At 43.5% G+C, this 26,220-nt stretch overlaps 1 protein-coding gene and 1 non-coding gene across 2 annotated transcripts in view; both read left to right on the plus strand.

The window, feature by feature from the left end:
* Positions 1 to 26,220, plus strand: part of LOC124775818 (retinal guanylyl cyclase 2-like) — a 295,210-nt gene that overhangs the window by 137,802 nt on the left and 131,188 nt on the right. The gene's annotated exons all lie outside the window — the stretch shown is intronic.
* Trnap-cgg lies at positions 17,745 to 17,816 on the plus strand. Its single transcript has one exon. It is a non-coding gene; the product is annotated as a tRNA-Pro (tRNA).

Consider the following 26,220-nt stretch of genomic DNA (forward strand, 5'->3'; position numbering starts at 1 on the left):
AATAATAATTTTTTTATAAAGTAACTCTTTTAAAGAAAACATTCATTTCAATTTAAAGAATATTTCCGGTGCATTTCCTCCGATAATCAAAATTATATATATATGCCAGCATTGCACGAAGCTGTGTCGATAGATAAGAGCAGATATAGATGCAGTTTTTATTGAGGTAAGAATTTTTGCTTTTTTATTCAGAATACAGGGCCGAAGGTCAGCGCTGCTGTCCTTATGAAATTTATCAGGTTTAATTATTTCTGTTGAGATGTTAGATACGGTTCATGGTTCATTATCTAATTAATATTGTTGTTGGTTTACGATCAATCTTCATTCCTTAATTTTGTGGGGAGTTTACATTTGGGCCATTATTATTCTTTAATTTTTGTGTGAGGAGATTACGCTTGGATTCATTTCTATTTAACGATATTTTGTGGGGAGTCAACATTTGGCTCATTTTTTTGTTATCATTGACATTTATTAGTGCGGGGAGGTTACACGTTCCTCACAAGTGTCTTCTAACCAAACTGCGAGCCTATGGGATATAGCCTCAGTTGTGCGACTGGATTCTTTATTTCCTGTCAGAAACGCCACAGTTCGCAGTTATAGACGGAAACTGATAGAGTAAAACAAGATTAATATCCGGCGTTCCTCAAGGAAGTGTTATAGGCCCCTCTGTTTTTCCTGATCTATATTAACAACATAGGAGACAATCTCAGTAGCAGTCTTAAGATTGTTTGCAGATGATGCTGTCATTTACCGTCTTGTAAAGTCATCAGATGACCAAAACGAATTGCAAAATGATTTAGATACGATGTCTGTATGGTGCGAAAAGTGGAAATTGACCCTGTATAAAGAAAAGTCTGAAGTTATTCACATGAGTACTAAAATAAAACCGCTAAATTTCCATTACACGATAAGTCACACAAATCTGAAGGCTGTAAATTCAAGTAAATACTTAGGGATCCAACTACAAATAACCTAAATTGGAAAGATCACATAGATAATGTTGTGGGTACAGCCAACCAAAGACTGCGATTCATTGGCAGAACACTTCGAAGGTGCAACAGCTCTACTAAAGACACTGCTTACACCACGCTTGTCCGCCCTGTTCTGGAGTATTGCTGTGTACTGTGGGATCCGCATCAGATGAGACTGACAGATGATATCGAAAACGTACAAAGAAGGGCAGTTCGTTTTGCATTATCGCGAAGTAGGGGAGACAGTGCCACAGACATGACACGTGAATTGGAGCGGCAATCATTAAAACAAAGGCGTTTTTCATTCCGACGGGATCTTCTCATGAAATTTCAACCACCAGTTTTTTCCTCCGATTACCAAAACATTCTGTTGGCACCCACCTTTATAGGGAGGAATGATCATCATAATAAAATAAGAGAAATCACAGCTCGCAAAACTCTAAGTGCTCGTTTTTCCGGCGCGCCGTTCGCGACTGGAACGATGGAGAGACAGCTTGTAGGTGGTTCATTGAACCCTCTGCCAGGCACTTTATTGTGAATAGCAGATGTAGATGTAGAGAGGGCGCTTCATGTGCGGACGAATTCTTCGAATTCGTACCTCGATTACAGCACGCTGTTTCTCACGCACCAACCGTTAGGTTATACATGGGCATGTTACATGACTTAATTCGGAATGCTCTAGTGACAGAGGGCTACAAATACGTAGTGACGAAGAATAGTGTTAATAACGTTTGATTTATATAAAAAAAACTTAAGAGTTTTTTTTTATAAAAAATTCGGAGACAATACTTTTCAGCACGTCCTCGTACACTAACAATATGTTCGTTTCCACACCCACTCAACAGAAGGCAGCACACATAAAGAATTTTCGAAAGTAGACTTGTAAAACTACTGTAGATTATCAAAAGTAGGCGTAGACTATAGAAGTTTTCCTAGTAGGCGTGGTGAGTAATGATAGAAACTGTATTACCTATACATCAGGTGAGTTGCACATCTATCAGGCGTTACAGTTCGACAGCTTTGTTTGCACATGCTACCGGTATCTCACTAGATTCTCCCAGAAATCGAAAGCAGTGAACTGTCTAGACACTAAGTGAGGACATACACAAAGAGCCTCACAACGTACGGAAAATTTTTGTTCTACATTATTATCCTCCTGTCTGTTACTTAAAAATAAGCAGTATTTATAGCAAAATTGAAATTCTCCATGTTTCATTCAGGTTTTATTTGAAAATTGTTCGTTTGTGACTTGAAACAGAGACGTTACAGCAAAAATTTAAAAAATGCAGATTTATCATGTAGCGCTAGAGAACGCGATTTCCCAAAAAAAGGTAAAATTAAAAACAAAAAATATCAAACAATGGTTCAGTACTTTGTCGAGCTTATATAAAACATATTTCTGTTATTCATAAAGAACTATCGCACTTACCAATAATTAATAACGGGAAACTTTTCCCTTTGATCATGATGAACATTCAGCTAACAAGGGAACCTCCCCATCGCACCCCCCTCAGATTTAGTTATAAGTTGGCACTGTGGATAGGCCTTGAAAAACTGAACAGAGATCAATCGAGAAAACAGGAAGAAGTTGTGTGGAACTATGAAAAAAATAAGCAAAATATGTAAACTGAGTAGTCGATGCGATGGATAGGCAACATCAGGGATCATGTGAATTCAGGAGTGCCTTGGTTCCGTGGTTAGCGTGAGCAGCTGCGAAGTAAGAGGTCCTTGGTTCAACTCTTCCCTCTTGCGAAAAGTTTAATTTTTTATTTTCAGACAATTATCATCTGTCCGTCAGTTCGTTATATTTGCTGGATTCATATTGCCCACGGAATACGTCTCACGTATTTAATGCACTCTCGTCCAAAGTAGCGAACAGTCAACTGCCAGCCAGGGAGCCTCGTTAGCAGGAATACTCTCTCTTCCGTGCGCTGTAGTCGACTGACGTCGTGTGCTTCGATGTTTGTTTAGGTGTAGCGTCCCCATACTACGGCGCAGTTACCTCGCATCGGACAGACGGACGGACAGATAATAATTGTCTGAAAATAAAAAATTGAAATTTTGACTCGAGGGAGACTTGAACCAAAGACCTTTCGTTCCGCAGCTGCTCACGCTAACTACGGGACCACGGCGGCCCTCAGCTCAGTTTATCCATGATGTTGCCTATCTTGCACATGAACTACTCAGTTTGTATATTTTGCTTATTTTTTTCATAGTTCCACACAACTTCTTCCTGTTTTCTCGATTGATCTGTGTTCAGTTTTTCAAGGCCTATCCGCTGTGCCAACTTATAACTACATCTGAGGGGGGTGCGATGGGGAGGTTCCCTTGTAAGTACGAAAAAAAAAAAAATTAGAAATTTTCATGTTTGTGCATGTGAACTGTACTTGCATCAAAATTAATTGCTTTGGTTACATGACAGCGCAGAAGTTACGCGATAAGCTGATTTTTATTACATGTGAAATGCAACTAATATTTTGAGACGATATAAATTCACAATGGACTAACAGTGAACGATGTGCGGTTGTAACCACGTGCAAAATAAACAAACAAAAATAAAAATAAGTCATCGGCTCCTAGTTTCTCTCACACACATTCATTTACGTTTCTTTCCATACCAATACTACCAACGTTACCGGTAACCATTTATGTATTGTACTAAAACTACCGAACTGTTGATTGCAACTCTGTTCGAGAGGTTTCCCGAGGGTCTCGAAAATTTCGATATTTTTGCCGAGACTCTCAAACAGACACAATTTCCTATCCCTATTGATCAGTCCAGATTTACCCTACAGATGGCCAACCGTTCTCGCTCGTCATGCTTGCTGATTCCTCGCCAACTAACTGCAGCCCGCGGCGCCTGGCCTGCAGAGAATAGCATTGGCCGTTCGCTGGAGCTGCCATCTCCGGCCGGCAGATGGCTCTGCCGCTTCCCGCGTAATGCGCCCTCCAGGGCCACGTGGAATTCTATTTCCCGGCCGTGCGCGCCCAATACATTTTTCTGGCCTCGCTCGGCAATTTCTCTACATCGCCTCGAATTCCCGGGCGGTGCAAATCCCATTTTGGTCGCCGGAGGGCGCGACCGGGAAAGTATCACGACGCACCATCCACCGTCGTGTAGTTCCGCAGGAGACACTGCTGTCCGTTTCGTTCACTGCCGTTTCCGCTCCACGCAAGCATCCGGCTACATGACGGCCACAAGTGTCCAGTACCATAACTTTTTTCGACCTTCGCTCTTCTTCTCTGCGAATGGAGTCAGCGCTAACATAGCTATAAGAGATATCCTCACATATGTACATCTTTTGTTGTACATTATGACCTCGATCTCCACTGAATAAAGCTTCGGAGATAGTTCAGGGATATTTTCTGAGTATTCTGATATATGTGGCTCCGGTTTCCGGTGACTCGTTACATAGTAATTGCATTTCGATTTATCTCTTACACCCTTTCATCTCTGAATCCATACTGCACTGCAAATAGGTGCACAACAGTGCAAATACTGCCGGTGGGAAACAAACTTGTTCCAGTCATCCATGGTACTCGCTACTGACAACAGTAATCCTCACTTCACTCTTCGCCCTCAAGTCTGCATTCATTACAGCTCGGTTCTGCCTCAGGTTTTATGTGGCTAGCACACTAGACTCGCATTCGGGAGGACGATGGTTCAATCCCGCGTCCGGCCATCCTAATTTAGGTTTTCCGTGATTTCCGTAAATCGCTCCAGGCAAATGCCGAGATGATTCCTTTGAAAGGGCGCGGCCGACCTTCCCTAATCCGATGAGACCGATGACCTTGCTGTCTGGTCTCTTCCCCCAAACAACCCAACCCAACCCTCGGGTTTGTTTTTCCGGAAGTGTTGGTCGTACGTTAACAATCCTACACTGTAGTATGGAATATTAATAGATGAGCTGGCCGGTATGTTCCTCGGTTCACTGAGTGCAATAGAAACCTACGCAACGGCGTTATGTTGAGTCGTTCCCGCAGCGATTGTGATAAAAGTATATGTGCTTCGTCTAAAACTTGTTACTTTACCGTATTATTTTATTGGTAAGTGAATATGATAGGCTTCTTCAGTCTTGAATGTATTATCACACAGTACGTGTTTCACTACCATACAATGCTGCAATTCTGTGCTCCAGACTTACATTCTCAGAAATTTCTTCCTCCAATTAACACCTATGTGTGATACTAGTAGACTTCTCTTGTCCAGGAATGCCCTTTTTGCCAGACCTAGTCTTTCTTTTATGCCCTCCTTCCTCTGTCCATCACGGGTTATTTTGCTGCCTTGGAAGCAAAATCATTAACTTGGTCTGCTTCATGATTCCCAATTCCAATGTTAAGTTTCTCGCTAGTTTGATTTCTGATACTTCCTATTACTTTCGTCTTTCTTAAATTGACTCTCAATGCATATTCTGTACTCATTAGACTGCTCATTTAATTGATTACATCCTGTAATTCATCTTCACTTCCGCCGAGGATAGCAATATTATCAGCAAATCTTCTCATTGATATCCTTTCACTTTGAATTTTAATCCCTCTATTGAACCTTTCTTTTACTTCCGTCATTACCTCTTTCAGAATTGGTTCAAATGGCTCTGAGCACTATGGGACTTAATATCTGAGGTCATCAGTCCCCTAGACTTAGAACTACTTAAACCTAACTAACCTAAGGACATCACACACATCCATGCCCGAGGCAGGATCCGAACCTGCGACCGTAGCAGCAGCGCCGTTCCGGACTGAAGCGCCTAGAACCGCTCGGCCACAGCGGCCGGCTCATTGCCTCTTAACTGCACAGGTTCAACAACAGGGGCGTAGACTACATCCCTGTCTTACACCCGTCATTCTTGGTCTTCCTGTTTTATTGTCCCGTGATGGCTCTTTTACATATTGCATATCACCCTATTTCCTTGTAGCTTACCTCTACTTTCCTCAGTCCAGGTTGACAAATCCTATGAAAGGTTTGCTAGGTCCACAAACTCTATGAACGGGTCTTGATTTTTCTTCAGTCTTGCTTCCATCATCAACACCAAGGTCAGAACTGCTCCTCTGGTGCCTTTACATATTATAAAGCCAAACTGATCGTCATCTCACCAGTGCTCAATCTTCTTTCCCATTCTTCTGTAGATTATTCTTATCGTGAACTATGAAGCTTGGGCTGTTAAGCTGATTGTATGATAGTTCTCGCATTTGTCGGTCTTGCTATCTTCTGAATTGTGCCCATAATGTATTTCCGAAAGTCTGATGGTTTATCTCCAGCCGATCTCTGTGGCCGAGTGGTTCTAGGCGCTTCAGTCCGGAACCGCGCTGCTGCTACGGTCGCAGGTTCGCATCCTTCTTCGGGCATGAATGTGTGTGATGTCCTTAGGATAGTTCGGTTTAGATAGTTCTAAGTCTAGGGGACTGATGACTTCAGATGTTATGTCCCATAGTGCTTAGATCCATTTGAACAATTTTTTGTTTATTTCCAGACCCACACATTCTACTTAACAACATGAATAGTCGTTTTGTTTGCGCTTCCTTCAATTGCCTACTGAGCTGTTCGTTACCGCAGTCCTTAAAGGCTCAGAGATCTTCAAGAGTATCCCTTCATTCCTTAATGCTTCCGCATTCCATTTCTTTGCGCACCGATTCTTCCGAGATTAATTTCAGCCTACTCTTCATCGTTACCAAACTATGATCAAAGTCTGTATCTGCTCCTGGGTATTCCTTACAATCCCATACCTGATTTCGGACTCTCTGCCTGACCATCTAACTGGAATCTTCCCGTATCTCCCAACCTTTCCCTAGTATATCTCTTTACTCTTGTATTTCCCAGACTACTCGCTATTACTAGCTGAAATTTGTTGCAGAACTCAACTGGTCTTTCTCTCATTCCTACTACCAAGCCCATATTCTCCGGAATCTTTTCTTCTACTTCTTCCACCACCAACTGCGTTCCAATCCCCATGGCTATTAGATCTTCATCTCCCTTCACGTACTGAATTCCGCGGTCACTATCCACATATACCTTGTCTATCTCTTCAACTTCTGTTTGCGACGTCGGTATGTTTACCTGAACTATTGTTGTAGGTCTGAGTCTGTCGATTCTGATTTGAACAACCCTATCACTGAAGTGTTCACGGTAATTCACTTTCCGTCCTAACGTCCTACCCTTAACGAATCCTTAAGCTCCTTAAACCATGTTCTACTGCTGTTGATATTCCGACTAGGAATCCTTGTCTTCTGTCCATTTAACTTCGCTGATCCCTACTACATCTAGATTGCGCTTTAGCATTTCCGTTTTCGGATTTTATAGCTTCCCAACCACGTTCAAACTTTGACATTCCACGCACCGACTAGTAGAACGTTTCCCTTTCGTTGATTATTCAATGTTTTTCTCATGGGTCCGCAGCTCATGGTCGTGCGCTAGCGTTTTCGCTTCCCGTTCCCGGGTTCCCGGGTTCGATTCCCGGCGGGGTCAGGGATTTTCTCTGCCTCGTGATGACTGGGTGTTGTGTGATGTCTTTATGTTAGTTAGCTTTAAGTAGTTCTAAGTTCTAGGGGACTGATGACCATAGATGTTAAGTCCCATAGTGCTCAGAGCCATTTGAACCATTTTTTTCCCTCATGTTCACTTCGCCATTGGCAGTCCCCTCTTGGAGATCCGAATGGGAGACTAGTCCGGAATCTTTTTCCAATGGAGAGATCATCACGACACTTTTGCAATAACAGGACGCACGTTTTGTTGATAAACGTTATGTGTCTTCAATGCAGTGGTTCCCATTGCTTTCTGCATCCACATGCCGTTGATCATTTGCTGATTCTTCTGCTTTTTAGGGACAGTTTAATACCCCAAAGGTAAGAGCGTGCCCTGTAACTCTCTCCGCTCCTCCACCGTCTCTGACAAGGCCGTTGGCAGAACGAGGATGACTTCTTGCGCCAGAAGTCTTCGGCCACCATTGCTGATGATTTTTATTCGAAAATTATGAAGTGCGGGATTCCAACCCGGGACTCAGGACGCTACTCCTGGATCACGGATACGGGCCAATGTGAAGGTGGGTCACAAAGGCTCAGAACCCTGAATATTTATTATTGCCGGCCTGAGGCAGTGACGTCATGTACGGCCGGCGACAAGCGAATGTGGCCTATTTTTCTGGGCTCATCAGCGTTCTTTACCACTCTCTCTCTAGCAAGAATGGCTTTCAGGGATTCGACTTGCTGCTTTTGCGACATCAGCAGGGTTCTTGTGCAACTTCTGCTTTCTCCAAGCTGAGCTGGTACAAGGGAGTGATGGCTTCTGCTCGCTTTGCCATGTTGTGGAGTTTACAGTTCAAGCTTTCTGCTCGTATGAGGTGATGCAGTCTCTTCCGGCTTCGTTCCGTTCCGCAATATCTGCTTTGTGCCAGTTTGTTATTTCGATTGTGACACAAGGTGTTCGCCTGACTAGCCCAGCCTTGGTGCTGGTTGGTGAGGATCTCGACAAAATTTTGTCTTTGCCTGTAACACTAATGACTGCAGAAATGTGTGGCTAATGAGGAGCTGCTCCACGATCGTACCCCATTCTTTTCAATTCCCTACGCACAGTAAGTGTGCTAGCTTGCCTGCTGGTATGCACTTTGGAACGAACGAGTGATTCCTTCCGCTGATTTCACACCACCCTCTGCACTGCTTGACTGTCCCTGTCCGACAGTACCTAAGATCAGTCTGATCTTGGTTTACATTTTGTTGTTCCTTCAAGTTTCCACTTCACAGTCACAGTCAACCTTGGCAGCTTTAGAAGGGATGAGATGCCTCTAATGGATTTGTGACTGAGGTGACATCCAGTGATGAGTAACATCCGAAGTCACTGATCTCTGACCGAGTCATTTCTGCTGTTACTGCTGCTCTGCTGACTATACAGTACTCCCCTCCACCTTTTATACTGCCGGGTTCGACTCTCATGACCTCTAGCGGTTAATCTCGCATTACATAGGGGTGTCAGGAAACTTTTTCTCAGATAATCTATACAGCAAATTACATTTTCCCCGAAAGTAGAGTGATTACAAAATGTTTGGGCCTTTTACGCGTAAGTGTGGTACTCTTCTAGAGACCGTCACAGTTAAGTTACAAGTTTTGAAAGTCTCTTCGGGTTTGCTGCCGGATACTAAAATCAACTCGATTCAAAATTTTGGCGATCCAACTGTTCGCCATCTTCAGGAGATCGCTGCTTCTGCTGCTGAGTCCCGCTGAGAACCGATACCAAGGCTGCAAATCGATGTCCTATATGGGCATCCGTACAGTACACGGCGCATCTGCCGCCCATCACACTTGCTGCCCTCCAAGACTGGGTAGGTGAACACCGGCGGCAACGATATGTCGCACTCAGAGACGATTTTTGCCGCTCGGTTTGGTCACACCGAAGAACGTCCTGTTTTGATGCGGGATAGCACAGGGTTTCACGTCCTGCTAAGAGGAAATCCATAGGCAGCTATCACAGTTTCGTGTTCCATGTTTAGGCAATGTTCTGCTACCGCCGATTTTTCCGGCAGTTGTAGCCTTGTATGACGACTAATTTCCATGCACCTAACTGTGCGAATCGAAAGGCCGATGTAAGCCTTCCCACACTGACACGGAGTTTTGTATACACCAGATTTCCTAAGCCCCAAATCATCTTTCACAGAGCCGAGTAGTGCACTAATCTTGGAAGGTGGACGGAATACACTCTTAATGTTAAAACTGCTCAAAATTCTTCCAGTTTTAAACGATATGCCCCCCAGCATAAGAATAAAGGCAACTGATCTATGCTCCTCTTCATGCATCTCCGGTGATGGTCCAAACTCCATAGCCCGACGAATCTGCGTCTCCGAATATCCATTTTCCTTAAAAACAGCTGTCATATGTGCAAGTTCTTGGGTTCGCGTGGAAATGGCATATGCTTTGCGTGCCACTGTCCTAAGGACTCCTTTGAGTTGGTGTGGTGGAAGACAATTCTTAGCATGGAGGTACCGATCATTGAGCATAGGCTTTCGGTGAACACTATGTCCCAGACTACAGCCTGGCTTTTTGTATACCATAACGTCCAAGAATGGAAGCTTCCCATCGCTTACAACCTCCGTGGTAAATTTAATGCTTGAATGAAGATAGCTAAAGTAGTCCAAAAATCTGTTGAGAGCATCACGTCTACGTCGTCAGATGAAAAAGGTAACATCTAAATGCCTCCAGAAGCACATTGGTTGCAAACCCGTAAAACCTTAGCGTCACATCGTCGAAGTCCTCCATAAATAAATTGGTGACTATGGGTGATAAAGGACTGCCAATAGCCACTCCGTCATTCTGTTCAAAAATGTGGCCGTCAAATGAAAAACACTGAAAAATACGTGGATATCAGCACATGACGACAAGACTTCACCAAATCGTCATCCAGTGTTCATTAAGGACAGCGTGGCCTTCGGCTTTGCAACCAAAGTGCTTCTGGAGTAACTTCAAACAGTTACCGAATGGTACGGAAAACAAGAGCAATGGCAGTTTTTCACCCGCTGGTAGTGAAGTCCATTGATGCGATAGATCCAGCTATTTTTTTTATGCTCGCCCTACTGCAGTTTGAAGGCCTGGAACGTCTATTAGCGAAAACCAGGCACGGACGACTCCTTTCACCGACGCTCAGCTTCGTTCTGTCCCTGGTTGTGTGGCTAGGGGACTCATGCAGCCTTTCTGTCCCTTCCTCGCTAGCACATTCTTTTGTATTCTGTGTTTTTTAACATTTGATAGTGCGTACAAAGTGTGCTGCTGGTAACGACCTTCTGCAGCCTAGGCAAATTTCGTTTCCCTTGACGATCATCCCATAAGAAGGAGAAGTATACTGCAATATTTAGAGGTCAATGACGGCTTCATCCTGACCAGGAAGTGCTCTGGCAAAGATATACTGTACTTTTCTCTGCAGCTAGTATCCCTCCGCCTGGGAGATTCACAAAAAGGCCCCTGTTCTCTCAGCCTGCTCTGCCTTATTCGACAATAAAAACTGGTCATTAAATAAACACAAGGAAGTCTTCACTTTGCTCAATAAAATGAATCTCTTCACGAAGACACCAATTTAACATTGCAACTGGCCTCTACTTCGGAAATAAACATTATTAAAAACATAACTGTATAGGTTCCTGCAGCTAGAGTCCGCTAAGATAAGTCTTCTGGGTACCATTCCCAAGAAGACTTCCATGAATATCACTAAAAGTCTAAACCGGTTCATAGCACTCATCCTAGTTGCAGGGTGCCTATCCAACAGCTTCAGGGGATAACGAAAATTTGATTTTCAGTATTTTATATAATTATTGACGAAATATAAAAATTTAAAATAAGAGGTAAAATCTTGCGTTAAGGATGTCACACAGTAAAACAAGTATTAAAATTAGAATCTGTGTACACGTCTTGAGGCAACTTAACTCGGGCGACCAAATTACCCTGATTTAATTCAAGCAATATTTGATAATGAGGACACTTGGCGGCTTTACACATAATTTCAAACTTAGCGAAGCTTTTCTTGGTGATAATCTCCACAAAATGATGAAAGGGAAAACATTTATAGTTATTCGTGTAGTAAAACTGTCCAATCAGGCATGACGTTTTAATTTCTTGCTTCTTTACTAATAACTCTATTTGGAACATTTTGCAGAAACTATCGACGCATTCCACTGAATGTACCTGAAAACTATATGTGTACGACAGACTGAAGAGTTAAATGAACTGGTACACCCACCTAATATCGTGTAGGGACCCCACGAACATGCAGAAGTGGTGCAACACGATGTGGTATTGACTCGATTAATATCTGAAATAGTGCGGGGGGGAATTGATACCATGAATCCTTTAGGGCTGTCCATAAATGCGTAAGAGTACGAAGAGGTGAACAGCACGTTGCAAGGCACCCCAGATAGGCTCACAATGTTCATGCCTGGGAGTTTGGTGGCCAGCGGAAGTGTTTAAACTCAGAAGAATGTTCCTGGAGCCACTCTCTAGCAATTCTGAACGTGTGAGGTGTCGCATTGTCATGCTGGAAATACCGAAGTCCGTCGAAATGCTCAATGGACATGAATGAATGCAGGTGATCAGACAGGATGCTTACGTACGTATCACTTGTCAGGAGTCGTATCTAGGCGTATCAGGGGTCCCATATCAGTCCAACTGCACACGCCCCATACCATTACAGAGCCTCCAGCAGCACGAATAGTCCCTTGCTGACATGCAGGGTCGTTCATGAGGTTGTCTCCATACCTGTACACGTTCATCTACTCTATACAATTTGAAACGAGACTCTTCCGACCAGACAACATGTTGTTGCCAGTCATCAGCAGTCCAATGTAATGTCGGTGTTGACGGGCCCAGGCGAAGCGTAAAGCTTTGTGTCGTGTAGTCATCGCGGGTACACGAGTGGATGATGTTTCGTAGAATGGTTCGCACGCTGATACTTATTGATGGCTCAGTATTGAAATCTGCAGCAATTTCAAGAAGGATTGCACTTCTGTCACGTTGAACGATTCTCTTCAGTCGTCGTTGGTCGCATACTTGCAGCATCTTTTTACGCCGCAGCGATGTCGGAGATTTGATGTTTTACCGGATTCCTGATACGTTACACTTATGAAATCATCGTATGGGAAAATCCCCACTTCTTTGCTACCTCGGAAATACTGTGTCCCATCGCTCATTCGCCGACTATAACACCACGTTCAAACTCACTTAAATCTTGATCTGTAGCAGCAGTAACCGATCTGGCAACTGCGTCAGACACTTGTAATCTTACATAGGCATTGCCGACAGCAGCGTCGTATTCTGCCTGTTTACATATCTCTGTATTTGGATACGCATGCCTATACCAGTTTCTTTGACCTTTCAATGTAATTCGTGACTTACAGCGTCCTAAACATTGGGCACGTGAAAAATTAGCTTTGATTTTTTCATAAGTCTATGGATTAATAATATGAATCTGATATCAGCATAATTAGGATTTTGCATCTCCAACCATATACGTAATAAATGCATGATGTCAAGCACCGCTGGTGCCTCGTCTTAAGACAATGGAACCTAAAGTGCAGTTCGTATCAGGACCAGCTTATACCCTCGCAAGTTGGAACCTAATGTCACATAGATGGCAACACTGATCCACACAGCCAGTGAAAGCTCAAATCCAATGATATGCAAGTGGCGGCATCGATGTAGACACATCCTCGACAGTTCGAACCTAACGTTGTGCTAGTGGAGCGATGGATCTGGGAATCCGTAGACACCCTGATGGAAACTAATATCATGCACGTGTCATCACTGATCCGGAAACACCCTTAGAACATGAAAACTGTCATGGGGTTGCGCGGATCTGGATCCACTTTGGAACGATGGGATTTTACGCTCTGCAGGTAGTGCAACTTCTCCGGAAATGCCTTCGGAAGTTGGATAAGTTACGTAGTACTAGTAGCGTCATGGGTCCAGACGGTCACAAAGCTGTCCCTTGAGCCTGGACCATCACTAGATACCACCCACTACCATGAATAGGCCACTGACAATTCTTCGATTTCACTGGTTGCCTTTGGAATACTAGGGGATTACTGGTACTGTTCTCTACTAAGTACTTCACTACGGTACCTGCTATTGCATCACTGGATATCTGCTTTCGTTTAAGGCCCAGGCGACAAAAACTGCCGCTTAGGGTGCCAGGCTGACACGGGCGCCTAAGGTGCAAGATTTACACTGCGTATCACAATTAGCAGCAGGGAAAAGGAGAGGATGGGGGAGGGACAAATGATAAGTCACTTGTGTAAAAAAGTGTTCTCTAAATGGCCTTGCGCTTCTGCGGTTCCGACTACCTAATCATGATTTCAAATATGGTTAAAACATTGGGCGTTTTGCTTACCATGACACAACATTGCTTACTCATGTACATCTTGCGTATACAACATCTCTGATGGAATAATCTATGCCTGAGACCAACACAGAATTAAGAAACTTAATCAAAATGCTTCATTGGCAAGGACTTGACAGTCGTCGAAGCATGCACTTGAGAATTTTTGACATCCAGAAACATATGACCCCAGTATACCAATATCGATTGTTTTTGAGTGGTGCATACGGTGGCCTGAAGATACCATAATGAGCTGCCGAAACTGGTAGCTAAAATAAAATAAAATAAATTCTCAAATGCACGGCTGTTTGGCGAATTCCTTTGTCAAAAATTATCAAATTCTTTGACCTAATTGTGATAAGAAATGGAGAAAACCAAAGAAAATAATCATGCAACGGAAGATTGAGGGCAAGAGACCGAGGGGGACACATGGGTAGATCAAATCAAGAGGATCTCCAGTGTACCTTTTCAGCAGGCTCTAACAAATGTTGGTAACCGTACAGGATGGAGACGTTTAGTTCACTGGGTCACGAGGCTCAGCAATGAGCACAATGGCTTGTGGTGGTGGTGGTGATTATGATGATGATGATGATGATGATGATGGCGAAGTGTGGAAAAATGATCTCGAACAGGTCCTTTATATAGAATGAATAACAGAACAAAATAAACGCATTAGCAGCCCAACAGTAATCGCATCTGCCCATCTGCATCATGTGACATCCTAATTAAAGTTTTCCTTTATTTTTCTAAATCGCTTAAGGCAAATGCCAAGATGGTTTCTTTGAAAGAGGCCGACCGATTTCCTTCCACGTTCCTTCTTAATACGAGATTTTGCTCCGTCTCTAATGACGTCTTTGTCAACGAGAAGTTAAGCACTAATTTTCTTTCCTTTATCTTATGATAGTTGTGACACTCATCAACAGGAGTACTGGATTTCAAATCTGCATCTGGCCACGCACGTGTAGGTTCTGTGCTTTCCTTCAGTACTTGAAGAGGCTACAGGATATTTCTTTAACCATGAGTACTGCCGATTTCCTTCGGCAACCACATGTGTTCTGTAAGTAGTAGTACTCCTTTAACTACCTCAACGTTGACGGGGCTTAGTAACTGATGATGGCTTAACAAGAAGAAAGACGTTTAGTAATAATTAAATACTATATGGCACAAAATGCAGTACAGTTTCATTACATCTTTTCTGTATTCAATGTTGTGAATTAGAAATACTGCGACTTTGTGCCAAATATAGGGTATCCAGCCATCCAAATTAAGAGGTTTCCTCATTAAGCTAAATCAATCAAGGCAAATGACCGGATAGTTCCCTTAAAAGCCGGTTACCATCCTATCCTTGCCCCAAACGGAACATGGTGACCAATGACGACATTTTCAAAAATGGTTCAAATGGCTCTGAGCACTATGAGAGTTAACATCTTAGGTCATCAGTCCCCTAGAACTTAGAACTACTTAAACCTAACTAACCTAAGGACATCACATACATCCATGCCCGAGGCAGGATTCGAACCTGCGACCGTAGCAGTCCGATGACATTTTCGAATGCATGATAAAAACCTTTATACTCCTTCATCCCTGTGGCGATATTTTGTAAATAAGTATGTAGCTCTCCCTTTAGTTTTATCATGTGTGTCGTAATCTCGTTCATATGATTTTCCTTTTTCTGGTGTGGAATAGGTTTATTTATTACTTCTGGTGATATTTGAGAAAGTATCCATTCTCAAACCTGCTACCTATGTGTTGTTCCAGTAAGGTGAAAAATGGTTCAAATGGCTCTAAGCCCTATGGTACTTAACATATGAGGTCATCAGTCCCCTAGACTTAGAACTGCCTAAACCTAAGTAACCTAAGGACATCACACACATGCATGCATGAGGCAGGATTCGAACCTGCGACCGTAGCAACAGCGCGGTTCCGGACTGAGCTCGTGCTGCGTCGCTAATGACCACGATGGGCAAGTAAATATGTAACGTCCTTTTTTCAGAGGAATCATCTGGAATTTGTCTGAAGCGATTTCGGGAAATGAAGAAAACCCAAATCAGGATGGCCGGGCGCGGATTTCAACCGTCGTCCTCCCGAATGCGAGTCCATTTGTGCTAACCACTGCACCACCTCGGTCACTTCTCTTACGTAACAGAACCTGTTAGGAAATAGGGAATTTCCGGTACGGCTTCTCTTCCTTATGCTTCTTTTGGTAAGTCCTTCTGTCACTTATTTGTGGCTTTTGCAGTTACACGAGGTGCTGACAACGACAGTAAAATTCTAGTGACGCACCAGAAACGCCGTACACAGAGGAACAAGTCACAAGATAGCTCCTAATATCGTTTCACATCTCCTTTCGCCTGCTGTAGTGCAGAAACAAGACTCAACAAGTCGTTGGAAGTCCCCTGCACATATGTGGATCCACGCTGCCTTTATAGCCGTCCATAACTGCGAAAGTTCTGCCGCTGCAGGATCTTGTGCACGAAATGACCTCTCGATTATGTCCTATAAATGTCTGAAGGGATATATGTCAGGCGGTCTGGGTGTTCACAGCATTTTCTCGAATTGTCCATGTTCTTCAGACCGATCGCGAATAACTGCTACCCGTTGATATGGCACATTGTTATCTGTAAGAATTCCATCGTTGTTTGAGGACATGCAGTCCATGAATGGCTGCAAATGAGCTCCAAGTAGTCGAACATCACCGTTTCCAGTCAATGATCGGTTCAGTTAGACTAGCGGACCCAATCCATTCCGTGTAAACATAGTCCATACCTTTATGGAGCCACCACTACCTTGCACAATGCCTTGTTTACAACTTGGATCTATGGCTTCGTGGGGTCTGAGGCACATTCGAACCGTAGCATCAGCTCTCACTAATTGAAATCGGGACTCACCTGACCAGGACACGGTTTCCAGTTGTCCGATATGGTCACGAGGCCACGAGAGGTGCTGCAGGCGATGTGGTGCTGTTAGCAAAAGTACTCGCGTCGGTTGTCTACTGCCATAACCCATTAACGCCAAATTTCGCCGCACTGACCTAACGGATACGTTCGTCGTACGTCCCACGTTGATTTCTGCGGATTTTTCACGCTGTGTTATTTGTCTGTGAGCACTGACAACTCTACGCAAACGCGGCTGCTCTCGGTCGGTGAGACGTAGTGCCTGAACTTTGGTGTTCTAGGCACACTCTTGACACTGTGGATCACGGAATATTGATATCCTTAACAATTTCCGAAATGGGATGTCCCATGCGTCAAGTTCTAACTGCCATTCGAAAGTCTGTTAATTCCCCCCGTACGGCCAAAATCACGTAGGAAACCTTTTCACATGAATGACCAAAGTAAAAATGACACCTCTGACATTGCACTGCCCTTTTATACCTTATGTACGCAATACTACCGCCATCTGTAAAAGTACATATCGCTGTTCCATAATTTTTGTCGCCTCGCTGTGAAGCGTGCCTCAGGGCAAAGTCATTCTAGGAAGATACGCTGAGGTTAGGACACAGGAATTATATTCATGTCAAGTAAGGTTAATACGTCGTTCTTATTATCTTGATGCAAGAGTTCTGCACTTTTCTAAACAACTTCAGCGAAGTATGCGCGTGTTTCTTTGAAATTTGTTGTGACCGATTCGCTGTTCTATTATTACGCATTACGAACTATGTTCCATCTCTGTTATTCCAGCCATCGAAGGACGTTTCAACCAGATAATACTCACTTTCTACGACAGCGACTCTTACGGTGAGCAGCACGACGGAGAAAGTCCAGGCAGCTCGTCTTTCCGATGGTTCGTGCACGCTCTCCCGCCGTGGCATGCGCTAACGCGTCATGACGTCACAGACTGGCAATTCCGCTAACGTGTGCCAGTCTGCCGTCGAGGCTACACGAAGAGAGAGGCGCGTCTCACATGGAGAGAGCAAAACCTGTTGTGTCGGCTCGTTGGTCTAGGGGTATGATTCTCGCTTCGGGTGCGAGAGGTCCCGGGTTCAAATCCCGGACGAGCCCACGTTATTTTTCGAAAAAAATATGCTGAAATGCGTCAAAGTTAAAAAGTGGCAGAAACAACTTTTTTTTATTTTTATTCGGAATGTAGCTATTTTTAACTTCTAGAATATATGTTTCACCAATGTTTTGGAATCGTCTCGTCAGTTAGCTCTTTTTTAGTTCTTCGTTTCATTATTAAATGACACGATCAACACGTTATGCATTTCTGTATGTACAGTATATCATGGTGCATCAGTATTTTATCATTAAAATTCCGTATCTGTGTGTGAATTGCACATTTAAATAGTCACAAATCATAGGGCAACGCGAAGACTAGCTGCTGAGAATAAAGTTCGGTAACAAGTTCAAAAAATGGCTCTGAGCACTATGGGACTTAACTTCTGAGGTCATCAGTCCCCTAGAACTTAGAACTACTTAAACCTAACTAACCTAACGACATCACACACATCCATGCCCGAGGCAGGATTCGAACCTGCGACCGTCGCGGTCGCGCGGTTCCAGACTGTAGCGTCTAGAACCGCTCGTCCACTTAGGCCGGCCGGTAACAAGTCAAAAGAATTAATACATAAGTAAGTTTCCATTTAAACGAGAGCGACTAATTAGTGATATTAGTATAATAATACCGTCCGTTATCAACTGCAACAACTGCAGATACAGGAGTGTCCTGATACGGACTAAATCCTATAGCAAATACTACTTGTGACAGCGCTACCATACACTTCAAATGACTGAAACGACAGGGAGCTAGGTAGTGGAGTGGTAATCTGCTGGGTTTTAATAAATCCTATAATACTTTATAAAAATTTGTTTAAATATTCAAAAATCCAGAATTTGAAAACAGCTTTTAAAAAGCTTTAGCTACTTAAATAAACCCTCCAAGCAACCAAAATTTGTAAAACTCAATGATCGCGCGTGAACCTGCATACAATAAAACTTCAGCGTTCAAAAGATGTTGTTTAAAGAAAACAAAATAAAAGGTTTACAATTGTAACTGCCATAACGCGCTGCCGTTCAGGCTCCGCTGCACAAAGAGAAGACCTCGACTGCAATGGGGTCGCAATGAACTATCTTTGTTTACAACGCGAACGCTACGGTCTCCACGTAAAGTGAAATGATCGTATGGCATTGTTGGCCGGGAGGGCCCAGTCGGTTTCGGTCGCCAGTGCAAGTCTTATTTCAGTCTGCGCCACGTTGGGCGACTTGCGGCCGATGATTAGGGCGAAATGATGATGAGGACAACACAACATCCTGTCCACGAGCGGAGAAAAATCCCCAACCCGACCGGTAATCGAACCCGGGCCCAGTGCATGGGAGGCAAACATGTTACCACCCAGGGACGGTCTCCACGTAACAGCTTTTACAATGAAGCGCCAAAGAAACTGTTACAGGCATGCACATTCAAATACAGAGATGTGTAAACAGGCACAATAGGGCGATGCAGTCGGCAACGCCTACATAAGACAACACAGTTGTTAGATCAGTTACTGCTGCTACAATGGCGAGTTATCAAGAATTACATGAGTATGAACGTGGTGTCGTAGTCAACGCACAAGCACTGGGACACAGCATCTCCAAGGTAGCGAAGAGTTGGGGATTTTCCTGTACGACAATTTCATGAGTCTGGCGTGTATATCTGGAATCCAGTAAAACATCTAATCTCCGACCTAGCTGCGGCCGGAAAAAGAATCTGCACGAACGGGACCAACGACGACTGATGAGAATCGTTCAATGTGACAGAAGTGCAACCCTTCCGCAAATTGCTGCAGATTTAAATGCTGGGCCATCAACAAGCGTCAGAGTGTGAACACTCAACGAAACATCATCGACATGGGCTTTCGGAGTCGTAGCTCCAATCGTGTACTCTTGATGACTGCATGACACAAAGCTTTGAGCCTCGCCTGGGCCCATCAACACCTGACAATGGACTGTTGATGACTGGAAACATGCTGCCTCGTCGGACGAGTGTCGTTTCAAATTGTATCAAGCGGATGGACATGTACAGTATGGAGACAACCTCATGAATCCATGGGCCCTGCATGTCAGCTGGGGTCTGTTCAAGCTGGTGGAGGCTCTGTATTGGTGTGGGGCGTGCGGAGTTGGAGTGATATGGAACCCCTGATACGTCTAGATACGACTCTGACAGGTGACAGACACGTGCGTAAGCATCCTGTCTGATCACCTGCATCCATTCATGTTCATTGTGCATTCCGACGGACTTCGGCAATTCCAGCAAGACAATGTGACATCCCATTCGCCCAGAATTGCCACTGCGTGGATCCAGGAACACTCTTCTGAGTTTAAACACTTCCGCTGGCCACCAAACTCCCCAGACATGAACATTATTGACCATGTCTGGAATGCCTTGTAACGTGCTGTTCAGAAGAGATCTCTTACCCCCTCCGTGCTCTTATCGATTTATTGACAAACCTGCAGGATTCGTGGTGTCACTTCCATCCAGCAGTACTTCAAACATTAATCGAGTCCATGCTACGTTGTGTTGAGGCACTTCTGCGTGTTCACTGGGACACTACACGATATTAGGCAGATGTACCATTTTCTTTGGCTCTTCAGTGTATATGCAAAGAAAGCGGCGAGGTAACGCCCGATGGGTGTGCTACACACCTAACGCACAGGCAACGCGGGTATGACTTTAACTGCCAAGGCTACTAGTAAAATTACCGTAGTCTACGCTTAATATGATAGTTTACTGTAGCCTACGGTAGTTTTACAACTATAGTAAAGTTCACTTACTACTCACAAGCGTGATTGATAAATCGCGCAGCGCACTACATTGCGGGACGGGAAGGTGAGCCATAGCCAGATCTATTAACGACTTTGTGTGATGATTCGAGCAATTTGAGCTTTTCGGTATTTTCCCACACTCGTCTCTGCAAGTACTGTGCAGGTCCTCTTTTTTTGTCCTGAGAAAATATGATACACAAACAGTTAAAATACTATCACACAAAACAAAAGTTACACGATTTTTCACCCTTACATGACTGACGACTGCAGCAGTGGAAGGACATACGGCCGCAAAGTTAAATAAAATAAATTTGTCGAAACTTGAATACAGTGGAGTCGTCACTAAATGGGATAAACGACAAGGAAAAGAAGACGACGTAGCACACTCTTCATACGCAGCAGAAAGTTATATTTTGGCAGTTTTTATTATACATAGATTCTCTCTGTAGAGTCTGAAAAACAAAAGAATTTACACCTCACGTTATTAGAAATTGGATTCATAGTTGAGCATATTGCTATCGAAAGGAGCAATATCAAAAGAAAATAAGATATACGTCACAAATTTCCAACAGCATTTTGTCCTAAATTGAGCACGGGAACTGAACAGTAACGAAGAAATGCGGGTCTTCGGCTGGAAATGTACTGTAATGGCGCCCACTGCCGTCAGTCTACATGAATGTTAGAAACAAGACCGAAATTCCTGTAATCACTGCTAAGTCACGCTTGAGGTGGTGTAAAAGAGCGATAACACTGCGCAGTGAATGTGTGAACCGAGTGATTTTGAGTGATGAATCACGGTATAGCATGTGGCAGTGGGGTGAAAGGGTGTAGGTTTGGAGGATGCCAGGAGAACGTTACCTGCCACCATGTGTAGTGCCAACAGCGAAGTACGGAAAAGAAGCTCTTATGGAATGGAGGTGTTTTTCTCTATTACGGAGAAGATCTGTTATTGCGCTTAAGAAAACACTAGATGCGGAACGACATGCACGCACTTTACGGCATTGTGTACTCGTACAATAGAGGAATAGTTCGGAGACGATGATAATTTGTACCAGCATAACGCTGTCCCCAGCCATAAAGCAGCATCTGTGAGGCAATGATTTGTGGACAATAATAATCCTGAAATGGACTGGTATGCCCAGAGTCGCGACTTGCACCCAATGGAACACGTTTGAAATGACTTCACTTAAAACATCCGTGCTATTAGGCTGTTGTCGATGTATAAAACTTTCTCCTAACGTTTCCTCTCCCACTACGGAAAACATCTTGCTAACTGCAACCAGAACTCGAGGGAGCTTCGATTACGTAGCCAGTGTGGAGGGCATCACAGTCCATCATGTGACGTCGGCTATGAGATTATCGCTGGTATTGCCGACATACTCGATTGAAAGTACTCAATCGATCGTCATTCTTGTGTTACAGAGTTGACACCCAAATTTGATCTCATTTAATACCTTCCTCTTTTTTGCTAAAATTATTATGGTGTTTATAAATGTCAATAGCATCTCTGTACATAGGCGCATGATAATACGATGTTTTCGATATGACACTCGTCTCAGTGAATTTTATTTCATGATCACCCTCTTGGCAAGTATGTTCCGCTAGGGCCGATTTATCCGTATGTCCTAGGCGGCAATTCCTCTTGTGTTCAACGAGACTGGTATTTAACACTTCTTTTTATGGTACCAATGTAGCTCAAATGAATTTTATGTTCAACCGGTGTAGCCGAAGGATGTCATATATCTTTTGCCGATCTTAAACATCCTTTTATCTTCCTGGTGGGTCTAAGATAGTTTCCACACCGTACTCGCTCAACACTTTCCCAATGCGATCTGTAATCGTTGTGATGATCGGAAGCCAAACTTCCGCTTTGGGCGGCTGTCGTTCCTCATCGGTCCTGATTCTCTCTCTACGGCGAAGTGCTCTATCTATCTCCTTCTTCTTGAATGGCGACCGTAGATTTTCACGCTCATCTTTTATGTAAGTCGTTTCACAAATTTTGTGCGCCCTATCTACCAAGGTTTTAATGATCCCTCTCTTTTGTCTTGGGTGACGGTTGGACTCTCTGTTCAGGTAACGTATGCGTGTCTTTTCTGCATACTCTGCATACTCTGCATACTCTGCATACCCAACGTCCCGTCCCCTCACTTGATAACAGACACATTCAAGAAATTCAGCAGGCCGTTATTCTCCGTTCCATATTAAATTGTATTTTCGGACTGATACTGTTGAGATGTACCAGGAAGTCATCCATCTCCTCTGCACCGTGTGTCCATAATACGAAGGTACCACATGGTTGGTCTTTTTCTGGTAGTATGCAACGCCTGTTGTCCAAAGTTCATCATAAACAAATTTGAAACAACTGGACTAGGAGAACTGCCCATAGCCACGCCGTCAATCTGTTCATAAAAATCAATATTGTGTTGAAAATAGGTTGTGGTGAGGCAGTGTCTGAATAGCTCCACAATATCTACTGGAAAAATATCAGATATACATGAGATAGCTTCGTTCACTGGAATATTGGTAAATAACGACACGACATGAAAACTAACAAGGATATCACATTGGCCCACGTGCATTTCTTTTAATTTGTCAATCAAATGATGTGATTGAGATGAGTTAGAACTTCGACTTCGCTTCAGCCTACTGCAGCTAACATCATTACCGTCTCTAGCTTCAGCTCTTGAAGAGAAATGAGCTGCCATTCCTCCACAGACGTTCAGACACCTCACTGAAAGCGTCCCCCGCAAAATTCAAGCGTCAAGCCGTCATAAAGGCGAAGGATGAACACATTCCATATTAATGTCCACTAATAGATCAGATAGTGTACCTCTATATCCATATTCTACATTTGGCAGAGGGTGCTTTGCGTACCACTGTCACTCCCCTCCGCCCTTCCCTCCCTTTCCCACCCCTTACCTGTTGCTTTATCAAATGATGAGTAGGAAGAACGATTACTGGTAAGCTTCCGTGTGAAGTGGAATCTCTGTAATTTCGCTTTCATGATCTTTTCGCAACGTTTACGGAGGAGGATGAGATACATTGGCAGATTTTACTAGCAACTTAAGACTCTCGCCATTTTGGAAGCAAACGACTCCGTGACGGACATCGTCTCTCTTGTAGCGTCTGCAGACTAGATATGAACGTGCATTATCGTGAAGCTCTCGGCATTTCTAAGCGAACCTGTGTCTGCATCCACATCTACATCACTACTCCGTAATTCGAACTTAAGTGCCTGATAGGGGTTCATCGAACCACCTTCAGACCATTTCTCTACCGTTCCACACTCAAACAGCGCGTGGGTCAGATGAGCACTTAAATCTTTTCGTAAGAGCTCTCATTTCTCTTATTTTATTTTGATGATCATTTCTTCCTCTGTGCGTTGGTGTCAACAAAATATTTTGCATTCAGAGGAGAAAGTTAGCGACTTAAATTTCGTGAAAAGATCTCGCCATTACGAAAAACGCCTTTGTTTGAAGGATTAGCGTCCCAACTCGCTTATCATGTCCGTGACACTCTCTTCACCATTTCCCGATAACACAAAACGAGACGTCCTTTTTTAGGACTGTTTCGATGTTCCGTCTGGCAATCCTATCTGATACGGATCCCACACCACCCAATAGTACTCCAGAAGAGGACGGACAAGCATGGTCTAAACAGTCTCTTTAGTAGACCTGTTGCATCTTCTAAATGTTCTGCCAAGAAATCGCAGACTTTAGTTCGCTTTCCGCACATTATTATGCAGGTGATTGTTCCAGTTTAAATTATTTCTGATAGTAGTCTCTGCGTTAATTAGCTGAATTCACAACCTTTACATTTGTGTGCATCCGAAATCTAGCGGATTCCTTTCAGTATTCATGTGAATGACCTCACACTTATCCTTATTTAGCGTCAACTGCCACTTTTAGCACCATACAACTATAGTGTCCAAGTCATTCTGCAATTGGTTTTTACCTTCTAATGACTTTACCAGACGGTAAATGGCAGCATCATTTGCAAGCAATCCTGTGACAAAAGGCGCTGCTCTTCTTTGGATCTTCTTTATTTCCACTGTCACTCCTAACAGGTAAGATTGACGAGGAGTACTCAGGTATCGGTCCAACGAGAGTTTTTTAGCTATCTGCTTCGTGAGGCGACTACACTGCCTGAGGCTTCTTCCAATGAATCTTAGTCACGCTCTTATCTTTCTTAGTTAAAAAATTACTTCATTTGTGATTCCACTTCTTCCCGTGGGAATATTACCAGAAATTTAATGATGTGACTATCTTGAGTGATTGTTCGACAGTACTGAGCTATCCAATAACCGGCAATTGCGCCTGTTTAGATGTCATACGTTACGTTTCTGTTGTTGGGAGTCAACTTCTTCTTGCATTTCGCTACAATTTTCTAGAATTGCGACATTTTTGTGTATAGGCTGTGAGGGGCATAAGTGCAGATACTGCGATCATTCTTATCTTAATATGTACCCACTTCAGTATGTTGGTTGTTTTTCGTGTACAGTTAACAATCTTCTTGCAAACATGTCACATAATTTACTACCAGACATTTTCTGCACCATTAAGTGGACTACACCTGTCAATATAGACTACCCCTTTTGCACCCAAGTGTCCACACCTCAACACGTGATCTGCTCCCCAGGGGAAAATAAGATGGTTTGCTGTTGCCATGTGTATACGTGGAGGTACTAACCAACATAAAAAAGTACTCCTATTAATAACTATAATTATACTGTAAAAATGAAGTAAATACTGATGCAATATTGTTCAATACACTGTCCTCAGTCACTAATAAAAATATCTGCACTGATACCCCTAAAACCTGCGACTGCGTCACCTGCAGAAAGTCCCTTGGAGCTCTCCAAGTTATTCACTAGGTCATTTATGTGAATTGTGAAAATCAACGAACTTTTAACACTCATTTGGGGGACACTTGAAGTTATTGTCACGTCTGAAGTTTTCTCTCTCTTACAAATGACAACCTGTGTCCCATTTGGTAGGAGTTCTTCAGTCCCCTCGCAACGGTCTGACGTTCATTAGGTGTCAGTGCACAACTGTGTCAAATGCCTTACTGAAGTCAAGGAGCAGGACATAGGTCATCAGCCTGATCGCCGGTATCTACTGATTTCTGAGTCTCGTGAACGAACACAGCGAACTGGGCTTCATACGATCGTAGTCTTCGGGGCCCACCTTGATTCCTGTGGAGGAGATTTTCGGTCTCCAGAAAGGAGACGAAATCTTTTTCGAAAATTCTACAACTGACTGACGTCAGCGAAATAGGCGTACAGTTGCGTGCGTCTATTTGACGCATTGCTCCTCCAGAGATCTATGGACTTTTGCGGTTAGAAGGGGAGCAAGTTCTTTCGCATACTCTATGTAAAACCTCATATGTATTCCGTCAGGTCGAGTCGCCTTCACTATATGTTCACAGTAAAGTTATTTTTTATTTTTTTATGAAGTTTATTCTTCATTCATTTCCTGCTTCTCTTGATTCTCAATCCTCACCCGTTTGCAGTCGTTGTGTTTATCCATAGTCCGAAAAATTTTTGTGTTGATAATGCACTAAAATAGGGATAATGACACCTGCATCCGCAAATTAGGGCCACGGCTGATTTCCTTCAACATACCAGTCCTACCGGTTACTGCTGAGTTCCTAATCACCCCGC

This window comes from Schistocerca piceifrons, chromosome 2 (assembly GCF_021461385.2).
Source record: "Schistocerca piceifrons isolate TAMUIC-IGC-003096 chromosome 2, iqSchPice1.1, whole genome shotgun sequence".
Taxonomy (NCBI): domain Eukaryota; kingdom Metazoa; phylum Arthropoda; class Insecta; order Orthoptera; family Acrididae; genus Schistocerca; species Schistocerca piceifrons.